Below are 13360 nucleotides of genomic sequence, written 5' to 3' on the forward strand. Positions count from 1 at the left end.
CTTACACAACATAGAATCCACAAATGACAACAAAAGAAGAAAATAGAAGAGTAAAAGGAAAAAAAGAAAGAAGATAGAATTCCAGAGCACATCCCAAAAGAAAGAAAAGAAAAATTCCATCAATCCTCATCGTCAGTCGTCATCTAAGTCGATGACCTCCTCTACTCGAGATCTTAAGTTAATTCCCAGGTGTTGATTATAGTAATCAAACAAGTGGTGCACTAAATCCATATCTTCTTGAAGGTACCTCAGGCTCCTCACCATATCTCTGGTAGCTCAGTCCAAGTTAGTATCCAAGTCATCTATGTCCATGACCATGTTAGCATGGGTTTCCTTCATAGCTGCCTACCCTGGCAGGAGCTTCTCTTGACCCTCCTGTAGTGCCTTCAACTCGGCCATCAAGCCCTAGAAATCAAAGGCTCCACCTGAAGATGGTGGAACTGATCTGATGGGGACCTCATCCTCCATCTCTACATCCACATCCATATCCTCCTCCTCGGGCATATAGTCCTTGTCATCCTCCTTATCATCAACCTCCTCCTAGGCTACCTCCCCACTGCTGGCTCCATCAGATGGACTAACTCCATCTTATACAAGATGCCCTGGGCAAATCTGTCTGAGGGGGCACTACCCACCTCACCCTCAAGGTCCACGTCAAAATACTCAAAGATCTTGATAAGTGACCGAGAGTAGGGGTAGTTACCATCTGCGGGATAAGTTGCATGGTACTCCATCATCTTCATAATCACGTAAGGAAGGCACAGGCATGGATGACCATCCAGAGCAGTGTAGAGGCAATAGCCCACATATGCAGCCATGAAGTTCACCTGGTTCTGGTGCCTAGCACGTAGAAGCAGGTTGAACTGAGTCAAGCAACTAAAGACTCTAACCTCAGCATAGAAGGATGTCTAAGACTCGGGTTAGGCCTAGCTACCACAGATGGTCCGATAGAGATGCTTCTGGAAGTCCTCGCTCATATGGGGACCCAAGGCTCTACCCTTGAGAGGGCAATAGTACCATATATCCTCCAATAAGATGCTTAGGATCTTTGTCAGTAAATCAATGGGAAGCTTGATGTTCCGACCCTTTACTCGGTTGTTGAGGGTATACATCCGATCGCCATAGACCACCTCTAGGTTACAATAGAATAGCCGCATAAGGTTGGGGTAGCCTTGACGGTCAAAAGATAACATGGATTCCCAATCAAGGGCTGTGAATCACTCGAGTAGCCGAACTCGAACAAAATCCCCTATCACAACTGATTTCTCCATCAATACGGGTCTCTTTTTAAATTCGACCTAAGAGCGTGCAGCCTTAAGACTGCGAAATACATTGTCATCATAATCCTCGAACTCCTCGGGGAGGTCTCTTGCCGGTCAAGCCTGAGAAGCAGAAGAACTGGAAGCAGAACCCCTCTTCTTCCTACTAGAAGCTTGCCTGCTTCTAGTGAGGAAGTTGCCCCTTTGCCTTTGCGGGAAGACATCCTGCAAAAGATTAGGAAAGAGTATGTAAGAAAATCGATAAGGTGTAAAAAGAAGAAATTTGTAAAATAAAGAAATGAGAGTAAAGGAAATGACATGCAAGAGAAGTGTACAAGGGGAGCAATGCATGTAGCATGACAAATAAGGGAGAAGAATCATACAAGTTTAATGCTATTGACATAATGAAACTATATGTGAAAGGTAAATGGCAAGTACCATATGTGGATAAATGAACATTATAGAACTTCGATGTTTGAGGTAATACACCAATATAAGACAAGAAATGGAGACATTATTTAACGCATGGATACACGTAAATACCAAGGTTGCCTATCATTTGAAGAAATTGATAAATTTTCCAAAAGAATAGTAAATGGAAAATTTCACAAAGAGTAGGACAAGCCTAGCATATCAAATGCTTTTAGGAAAAATTGTTGGCAATAACATATGAGGAAAGGTTTAAATTCATGAAAAATGTGGGTAATCGGCATATTGAGGTCAAGTAAGTGAAAGCCCCAAATTTTCCCCAAGAACACTAACCTAGACATGGGGAAATTCATGCCAAAGTGTGAAAAGTGACGCATATATACAATGCAGCATTCCTACCACTAATGTGTAATCAAATATGAGTGATTAGACTCATTCAATCTTACATTGTGTAAGCAAGAAAAGGAAAAAGGGGGAAAACCCTAAAACAACAAAAAATTTGGGAAGATAGGTTTATCAAATGCTAGATATGACATAAATGGAGGATTAAAGTATAGATTCATGAAGTATGTATCACATTCACATGCTACATTCAATTTTGTTGGAGAAAATCATGATGAAATGAAGTTTTTGAGGTTATTGGACTAAAGTAACCGAAATCTCAAAGGAGAAGGAGAAAACCTACTTACTTGATATGGAGAACTGAGTTGAGGAGCTTGAAATCTGAGTAGGGGCATGAGTAGGGCTTGCAAAGCGCACCTAGATCCTTCTGTTGGATGCCTTGGGTGGTTTGGAGAAGAGAGGGAGAAGAGGGAAATCAAAAGTTTTAAAAATAAGGCTTTTTTGCCCTTAAAACAGAAGTCCGACAAGGCCGGAAAATGACCCACCCACGGGTATAACCCGCCGGTGTGGGTTTTTGGGCAAAAAATCCCCAGTTTTGGGGATTTGATTTTCAAGCCTTGTAGAACCCATTCTTACTTGAATTATGAGTTGATGTGCAATTAATCTTCATACATGCCTATGTGAAATAAGTGCGATACCATATGGAACTCAATGCGTGGAATGCGTGCTATGATGATGAAATGCATTACGATTGCATAATTAGAGGTATGATGTGATTTGATCTTGTGCTTACATGAAACGAATGTGGCACTAAATTGTACCAAATCTTGATGCAATCCAGGTACAAAGCATCATGGTACGTACTAAATCTGGCAGTAATGCAAAAGGAGCCCCACGTGGTTTCCATCATGTTGGACGACCACCTAACCCTTAGGAAACTCGACCACAGGTGAGTCCTAGACAAGAAGATATAGTTGAGGGCTCACATACACCTGAGATTCCAGATCCTCCTCCTGTTATTACTCCTAATGATGTTGCGGCTCTTATCCAATAGTTGCAACAAGCATTCTGGCAACAACTACTCCAACAACAACAAACTTTCATAAATGTTGTATAACAACAGTTGCACCCTATGTATATGGGTTAGCATCCTCGTAGGGTACCTTTCCCACAAAATCCTCATGTTGTACCCGGTGTTGGAGTCCAATCAGGGGCTGCTTCTCCTCGTGCACTGCCTATTGAGACATAAGAGAGTGCGTTACCTGCAGTACCATCATAGGACCAACCAGGAGGTACTCCACCTAGGGTTACTCCACGATTTCCTCCTCATGGCACTCCTCCATATAAGGTGCCACCCCCATACTAGTATTACCCAGCTTATCCTCAGTACTATCCACCAACAACCACTACTGCAAGACTGGTAGAATCATTTAAGAGGCACTTGCCACCTATCTTCACCAAGGTGGGTAGTGATCCTTTGGAGCTGGATCAGTGGATCCAATAAATAGAAAAGATATTTGAGGTGGTTGAATGTACAGAACCTCAAAAGCTCATCTATGCTGGGTTACAATTAAGAAATGAAACTGATTCATGGTGGAAGGCTTCTAAGTCTATTTTGGCGGCAACTCATTCGGAACCGACTTGGGAATAGTTTAAGGAACTGTTCTTATCAAACTATTACCCCACCAGCTTCAGAGATCGAAAGGAAACTGAATTCTTAGCTTTGACTCAGGGAAATAAGTTTGTCCTTGAGTACCAACAGCAGTTTGAGCAATTATTCTACTTTACCCCTCCACACATGAAAACAACAGAGGAAAAGGAAAAGAAATTTCTAAAAGGGCTAAAAGTGTCTACTGGCACAATTTTGGGGGCTATGGACTTGACTGATTTTGCTCAAATTGTTTAGAAGGCCAAGACTATAGAAGACAAGCAGAAGGGAGAGTCCACTACCACACCTAGACTTTGGAAGAGATCCAATCCCTATGTAGATTCACGCAACCTGAGCAAGAATTTTTGTGGGCCATATAATTATGGTCCATTCTATTAATAGCCCTATAGGTGATCGGGTTACATACCCCGACTAGCCGGTAGACTAGGTACTACCTCTTTTTACCCAAACACTAGCACAGTGCCTACGGCTCCACGGCCACCTCGTCCTCTTGCTATTCAGGGCCAGATACAGAGGGACCCAGTACCAGTGCTTGCCTCTCAGAACATGTGCTATATTTGCCATTCACTTGGGCATTTTACAAAGGATTGCCCATACAAGCCAGCTTTGGTGCAGAATCAGTCTCCTATTCATAGACCCGCCTCGACTCATGGTGATCTACCTCAAGGAAGAATGTATGCATTATTAGTTGAAGAGGTTAAGGCAGCCCCGATGTGGTATCAGGTACCCTATCTATCTCGAGTATACCAACTTATGTATTATTTGATTCTGGTGCATTGCATTCTTTTATATCTAAAAGATTTGCTAGAAAGATTGACATGACAGAGAAAGTAAATTGATTGTTAGCACACCTACGGGTAAGGTAGCACAATTGAATGGAGTGTACGGGCCATGTTCTATTGAAGTTGAAATAGGTGGGAAGAAGTTGGATGTCCAATTTATCAAATTTAATATGCGAAATTTTGATGTTATATTGGGCATGAATTGGTTATCTACTCACCAGGGAAATATCATGTGTGCCGAGAAGCAAATTAAAGTGGTGAGTGATGATGGTAAAGAGCTTGTGTGTCAAGTGGATAAGATAAAACGAACTAGAAAGATTCTTATCTCTGCATTACAGGCGGTAAAGTTATTGGAAGATAGATGTCTGGCCTACCTAGCTTCAGCACAAGATGTAGAAGCAAATGTCACACCATTATAGGAATTGAATGTAATTAGAGAATTTCCTGATGTCTTTTCAGATGATCTAACCCGACTTCTGCCTGACAGGGAGTTAGAGTTTGCCATTGATTTGGTTCTTGGAGCGGCACTAGTGTCTAAAACTCCGTACATAATGGCATCACTCGAGTTAAAGGAGTTACAGACTCAATTGCAGGATTCGTTAGAGAAAGGGTTCATACACCCAAGTGTTTCTCCTTAGGGTGCCCCAGTTCTGTTTGTTAAGAAGAAGGATGGGAGTTTACGTATGTGCGTCGATTATTGGGAATTGAACAAGTTAACCATCAAGAACTGGTATCTGTTGTCATGCATAGATGATCTTTTTCATTCAGTTGTAAGGTGCTAAAGTATTCTCCAAGAATGATCTTAGGTCTAGTTACTACCGACTCAAGATAAAGAGCAGTGACATACCCAAGACGGCTTTTAGGACACAATATGGTCATTATGAACTCCTAGTGCTGTCTTTTGGTTTAACTAATGCACCAGTAGCCTTTATGGATCTGATGAATCGAGTATTTTATGATGTTCTTAATAAGTGGATGATCGATTTTATCGATGACATCTTAATATACTCGAAAACGAAAGAAGAGCATACACAACACTTGAGAATGGTACTTCAAAGATTGAGAGAACAACAACTATATGCAAAATTCAGCAAGTGTGAATTTTGGTTGAAACAAGTTGGATTCCTAGGGCACATAGTGTATGAGAATGGGATCAAAGTTGACTCAGGGAAAGTAAAAGCAGTCGTAGAGTGGGAAGCTCCCAAAAATGCCACAGAAATCAAAAGTTTCTTGGGATTAGCAGGCTACTACTGACGATTCATTGAGAATTTTTCTCGAATCGCTGCCCCAATGACTAAGTTGACCAGAAAAGAAGTGAGATTTGAATGGTCAAAGGAGTGTGAAGACAGTTTTCAAGAACTAAAGAAACGATTGGCATCAACCTTGGTACTGAAGATACCAGAAGGTACTGGTGTAATGACAGTCTACACGGATGCCTCCAGAATTGGGTTAGGTTGCGTTCTTATGCAACATGGCATGGTAGTGGCTTATGCATCTAGACAATTGAAGGAGTATGAGAAGAACTAACCCACTCCTGATCTAGAGTTGGCAGCAGTTACCTTTGCCTTGAAGATCTGGCACCATTACTTGTATGGGGAAAAGTACGAGATATTCAGTGATCACAAAAGTCTTAAGTACTTCTTCACTCAGAGGGATCTGAACATGAGACAGAGGAGACGGTTAAAACTCATGAAAGATTATGACTGTGACATACAGTACCATCCAGGTAAGGCTAATGTAGTGGCTAATGTGTTGAGCCAAAAATTTCAAACTCTATCACTTGCTTATTTGGCCACCAGCCCACAACTTAAGTAAGAAGCCATGTTGATGGATGAAAAATTTTTAAATGAAGGGTCTACCTTAGAGCTTGATCAGCAGCCGAAGGATTTTAAGCAGTTGACCATATCTCTGGCGGCCCTACAAGTACAACCATCTATCAGGTATGAAATAATCATGAAACAACCTATGGATCCTGACTTACAGAAAATCAGAGTTAAAATCCAAGAGCAAAGATAGATGATTCTAATTTCACAATGGCCAATGACGAAGCACTATTGTTTCAGGGCAGATTGTGTGTACCCAATAATATGGGGATTCAAGACAATATAATTAAGGAAGCACATAGTTCTGATTACACCCTTCACCCCAGAAGCACCAAGATGTACAAAGATCTTAAGCAAAGTTATTGGTGGCTAGGGATGAAGAATACAGTAGCCCTATATGTTGCACAGTGCCTTACGTGTCAGAAGGTCAAGGCAGAATGGCATTGACCATATGGCACTCTTTAACCTCTCCCAGTACCGGAGTGGAAATGGGACATGTTTACTATGGATTTTATCACCAAGCTACCCCATTCACCCAAGGGAATTGAGGTGATTTGGACCATAGTTGACAGACTCACTAAAACTACCCATTTCATTTCAATCAAGATCACCTGCTCCATGGACAAACTGGCACAACTTTACATGGAAAACATAGTCTGCTTACATGGAGTGCCTTTGAGCATTATGTCGGACAAAGACCTAAGGTTCACATTTAAATTTTGGAAGAGCCTCTAGTATGCTATGGGAACACAGGTGGACCTAAGCACTGCCTTTCATCCACAGATTGACGGACAATCTGAACAGACTATACAGATATTAGAGGATATGCTCAGAGCATGTGCGATGAAAATGAGTGGCAGTTGGGAAGAAAACATACCTCTTATGGAGTTTGTGTATAATAATAGCTATCAAGCCACGATTGAAATGGCTCCATATGAGGCATTGTATGGCAGAGGTGCATAACTCCCTTCTATTGAGATGATGTAGGAGAACGAAGAATGCTTGGGCCGAAGATGATACAGATGACTTGTGATAAAGTTGATGTTATTCGTGAGAAAAGTAAGGCGGCTCAATCCTGACAAAAGAGCTATGCGGACAACCGCAGAAAATAGATTGAATTCCATGAAGGGGAGAAAATATTTCTGAAAATCTCTCCTACCAAGGGCTTACATAAGTTCCACAGGAAGGGAAAGTTGAGTCCAAGGTATGTTGGCCCGTATGAAATCTTAAAACGGGTTAGCTCAGTAGCATATATGTTGGCCCTTCCACCATCTTTCAGCAACGTGCATAGTGTATTCCATGTTTTAATGTTAAAACGGTATGTACATGATCCATCACATGTGCTAACCGTGGAACCAGAGTACTTAGAGGTTGATATGACTTATGAGAAGAAACTTACTAAAATCATGGACCGAAAGATAAAGACTCTTCGTAATCGATCCATTGCTTTTATGAAGGTGCGATGGGTCAATCGTTCACTTGAGGAAGCATCCTGGGAGAAAGAAGCTGATATCCAGGATAAATATCCTCGCCTTTTAGGACTACTAGTAACTTCAATTTCAAGGATGAAATTTTTAAAGAGGGGGTAAATGTAGAGCCCTGCTCTTTAAACCCGATTTATCGTTCGGTTAGTTCGGGTCGATCTTGCAGGGTCTGAATCAGAATGGATTGATGATGATGCCTTATGGTACATGATTGCAAGGGTGACGTCAAATGCAGGGTGGCCAGATAGGATTGAGCTTGTACCCGAGATGATCCACATGCCTAAGCCATGCCCTTACACATATCATAAGGCCATGTATGAATAGGAAAGGTACGTTATCCTATTTGAATGATAGGAACTTGGTCCACAACATGTGACGAGAGCGAAGTACATGTTAAGACTCTGTTTTCCTCCAAAATATAGCAAGGTTGGCTTGTTTGCCCAACTGGTGAGTGTCATTGGTAGGTGTGAGATCCACCAGTGTGACCCACTTGTTGGGGTATTGTGGATCCCAACATGGTCGGCTTGGATTAGCACATGTATTTTGACCTCCTCGTCATAATAAGGTCTTGCATGCCCGATGATTCCTGCTATATCACCTGAGAATGTGATTTAATGTGTTTTGGTCCATAAATGGGCAAAACCAAACAGACCTTAGAAGATATTTATAACACTAGCTTATAAATAGCTCTTGTAACTCTCTCTCCCTCATTTATGGTTTTTAGCAAAGTGGGTGAGAGGAGTAAAGAAGAGGGAGGAAAAAGGAAGAAGGAGAGAAGGAAGAGGAAAGAGACTTACCCCTTGGATTTTTGAGTTGCACCTCACCTTTCTATCATCGGAATAGTTCCGATGTCTTGAGATCTTCATTTTGAGGTAAATAATACCATAAACCCTTGAGATATGATGAAACTCTCTTTTTGTATGTTTGGATCTAGAGGATAATGAAGCCATTGTATGATTTGCTTGAAGGATTTGAGAAGGGGAACAAGGATTTGGGAGTTATTGTGGCATTTGAGTTTGGGAGGAGAAATCCTAAGATATGGGGTTTTCAAGTAAAGGTATGATTTCTTCCCCTAAATCTTGTTAATGACTTAGATCCATGGTACAATCAAGTAGATGAGGCTTAGAATGCGTGGGAAATGAAGTGGGAACCACCCTATTAGGGTTCCAAGGGTTGGAATAGAAGAAAAAAGGAAAATAGCAAAATCTGAGAAAATTGGTGGGTAAAGCCGACGGGTGTTTGACCCACCGGTGTGACCTACCAGTCACGCTTGTCCCCTCTGGTTCTACCGATGGGTAAGATAGACGGGTGCCTGACCCACCGATGTGACCTATCAATCACCCCTGACCCTTTTGGTTCTATCGACAGGCAAGACTGACGGATGGCTGACCCACCAATATAACCTGTCGGTTTGGGCAGACTACACAGGTGGGTTCTCCTACCCACTTGTATGACCCACATTTAGCCCAAATGAGTTCCACTTGAGCTCAAACTCACTGATAACCTTCTTCACACTATTATACGTGTCGTGACCATATCCTATCCCGATTTGTACGTATTTCTAAACCCTTTATTTGTGCTAGGTTTCGAGAAATTCATATTCTCACTCCGGATCTTACCTGTACTGTGAATACAGATTATTCCACAAAAAATAAGTAAATGGGGAGAGGACTTTGATATTAATTTTCAGAGTGTTTTTGGCATCTTATGCATTCATAAATATATTGACATTCTGATTGCCATTCACATGCACATGATTGATAAATGAATGATGCATTTAGAACTGAACATGTTGTATCTTAAATTCAATATGCATGATTACTTGCTTGAAATCTTAAGAATATATTTATCATATGATGGATTATGATGATGATATTTTTCAATCATGTGTGGAATTTCTAGATTAGATGCCATAGTCGGCTTGGATACAAATGCATTGGTACATCGTGGAATAGGACACGAAAGTATTATGCAGTTGTTCTATCTCATATAGAAGCATGCAGTTAGGATTTCATATTCTCTCGTGCTACGACCCTTCCTAACAGGGGTTTACGTGTTGGGTTATCACTAGGGGGAAGCGTTGGTCGCGAACCACCATGGTGGTTAGAAGTACATCTGGCTGATCATTAGGACAGTTAAAAACCTTGGTGATACATTCAGAGGGCCAATCGTACTATCTTTAATTTCTGTTGTGGTTCAGCCACGATTTACTTTTATGTTGTGGTTTAACCACGATTTACATTTTTACTATGGTTTGACCACGATTTACTTTTCCAGGTGCTCACGATGAGCCTTCTTCGACAACCCTATGGGCGTATCGCAGGATGGAGAATGTGTCTCGGACCCGGGGCATACGCGCACTCTGATTGTGAGTAGCACGTTACCTATGACCTAGAATGATTGTTTAGGTAGAATAAGATTAAAATGAATCTCATGCATGTAATATCATTTGAAATGCATTTGCTTGTGTGCCTCTTTCTTTTCATTTACTAAGCTAGTGAACTCACCCCTCGTGTACACACCTTTTTAGATGATTTTGTAGGATACTCTATCGAGGAACCCATGCCGAGTCCCACTGACGAAACTGCAGTAGGGGATTGGTGGGTCCCTGAAGAATTCGAACACTGTAACAGCTGCCCATGTGAGGGTTGTGTTGCAGGGCAATAGTGACATATTCTATTTACTGTACTCTTTTTAATTCTTTTGGTATATTTCCCTTTTGTGCTCTCGATGTTTAAATTGCTATTTCTTGTGTAAATATCATGTCTACAGGCCCACATGTAAATACTTTATGTATAACAATTTAGGTATCAAGAATATATGAAAAATTACAGGTAATAATTTATGACAAGACTTTCGTTGTATTATATTACTATATTCCATGGATCACGTGTGGCTTGCTGTGCTGTAGTTACTGTATCAGATGATCCTGGTGGTTTTGGGTTACCCGGAGGGAACCCGGTCACCGGTCCAGTTCTATGTGAACGGGGCATGACAGATATTAAGGATGAAGCAACGATAAATTGGGACAACTTGCTAGTTGATATATCCTAACTATAAAACCGCATCGGTGTTAAGCTATTATGGTGTCTAGTCTCGACTTGGAATCCTAGACTTTCGGTAGAAGTTTACCCGTTCCAACAGAACAAATACCTCTTATGCTTTAGGCACAATCAAGATCTCCACCTTGGGTTGAATAAATGCCAATGGATGGTTTCAGGTAACCTCTTGCTTCTAGATAAATGGTGTGAGGAAGATTAATTTTATGGACCTTTACCCATACATATTTGTTTGGTAGAGTTCCACTTCATTCCTGAGGATCTACTCACATTGCCTTTCTTTCAACATCTAGTGACTAGGGTTTGCACTCCTTCCATGGAAAGCCAGATCTCTAAAGTAAACATATGGGTCATCATGTTCAATACCTTTATTGTTGAATCCCAATCAACATTACCAAGCCTCTCAAGCATCTAGTCTCGATTAGATGATGGTCTAGTTTTCAGATAGGTATTACAGTGCGGTATGAATGATTCCCTCTTTACTATTATATATCAATGTGGTATGATTAGCCATGCCATATCTCGATGTGGTTGTATGATAAGAACCTAATAATATGAAAGTTCAGCCCGCCCTACCCTTTGTGGATAGCCACCGAATGCTAAATTGATTGAACAAGCTCCTTCACTACCCTTCATGGAATCATCCCTTTGCTTCCTTAAATATTTTCATTTTGTTTCAGCTTTAAAATTGATTTAAGATATTCGTTTGGTAAATTATGATAAATAAATGTTATGTGCAAGTTTGCATGGTTCTTGTGCTTTAGTAATACTCTCTCAAATTCATTTCAGCCTTTCAAGTGATTCAAGAGCTTCATTCGATAAATTAAGGTAAATAAATGTTTTATGCAAGTTTTTTTGTTTCTATGCTTTTGTAATACCCTCTCTAATTCGTTTCATCTTTACGTGTGATTTTTCAACTTGTTTTAACTTTTCAAATGATTCAATGGCTTCGTTCAACAAATTAAGGTAAATAAATGTTATATGCTAGTCAGTGTTTAGGGCGGGCATGGGCTAAGTTATGAGGATTTAGGGGTTGGGTGATTTTAAAAGTCCTGGCCTAACCTGGGCATGGTACAACTCTAATCACTAGTAAAAAGCATATACCATGGGACCTCATCTTGAATGTTCCTGGTTAAATCATCAATGATAAACACAAACAAATGAAGGCTTAAAGTTGATCCCTAATGTAGCATAACTAATTATAATTGGCAAATCATTGTCTTTACCTCCCACGGTTCTTACACTAGTCACTATGCCCTCAAACATATCTTTAATTATATCCATTTATTTACTAGACACTCTTCTCTTTATTGGGACATGCTAGATTAACTTTTTAGGGACTTTGTCATAGATTTTTTCTAGTTGATAAATATCATATGGAGATCTTTCTTGTAGGTTATATGGCTTTGAACCAAAATATTGAAACAAATTCATAAAACAAAGCACATGCTTTGGCTAAATGTGAAAGAAATCAGGTGATAAAGTTTTGAGAAAACATGGGGGTAACCATAGAGCTTTGAACCAAAACATTTACAGGAAAAACTCGGGGGTAATCTCATGGTTTTGAGCCAAAGGATTTTCAGGTAAAAAAATTGTGGATAAGGTTTTTGAAAATCTGGGGGTAGTCTCATGGCCTTAAACCAGAGATCTTTTAAGAACAAAAGTGTGAAATAAAGTTTTTTAACAGTTCGGGGTAGCCGTATGGCCTTGAACCACTGGATATTGTTTTTTAAATCTAGGAGTAGCCATATGGTCTTGAACCAGAGGATTTTCAAAAAAGTAATAGGGTGGAACAACGACTTTAAACCAAGGGATTTTCAGGAAATAAACTTTGAAATAAGGTCTTAAAAAAATCCAAGAATAGCCATGTGGCTTTGAACCAAAGATTTTTCTTAACATCCGGGGGATGCCTTGTGATCATGGTTAGTAAAATACATGTATTATATGTGTATAATACATACATCCGAACATTTAATTCAAAAGTTCGTAATTTGACGTATCAATTTAAAAAAACTATTTAATGCGTGGATTTTGAAGATAATCGTATTATATATGAATAATACTCGTATAATACGTTATATATTTAATAAAAGTTTTGGGTTAAAAAAAAAATGAGATTAACCCAAATGGGCCAAATCCTGATTCTCGACCCTTGTCTTCTATCAGGAACCCTAATCGATTGAAACTATAACCCTTATTCTTCCCTCATCTAAGTAAACTAAAAAAAGGAGGAACCCTTGCCTCAGTGACCCCTGCTCCTCCATCTCTGACTCTCCGTTCTCAGCGGCTAACGACTGAGGGCGATATGTAAGACATCAATACACCCTGCTTTCAATCTCTTTTCCATTTATTTTCCCATCGATTGTTGAAAACCCAATCAATCCTTCCTCTTCTCTGTTTCTCTTTCCTATTGGAAGTTGAAAATCAACCATTTGAATTAGACTGGCAATTACTTACAAACATAGTTGCAGCTGGACAATGTGAAGAATTAGAAAGAGGAAAATGACACGGAT

Source organism: Macadamia integrifolia, chromosome 12 (assembly GCF_013358625.1).
Source record: "Macadamia integrifolia cultivar HAES 741 chromosome 12, SCU_Mint_v3, whole genome shotgun sequence".
Lineage (NCBI taxonomy): Eukaryota > Viridiplantae > Streptophyta > Magnoliopsida > Proteales > Proteaceae > Macadamia > Macadamia integrifolia.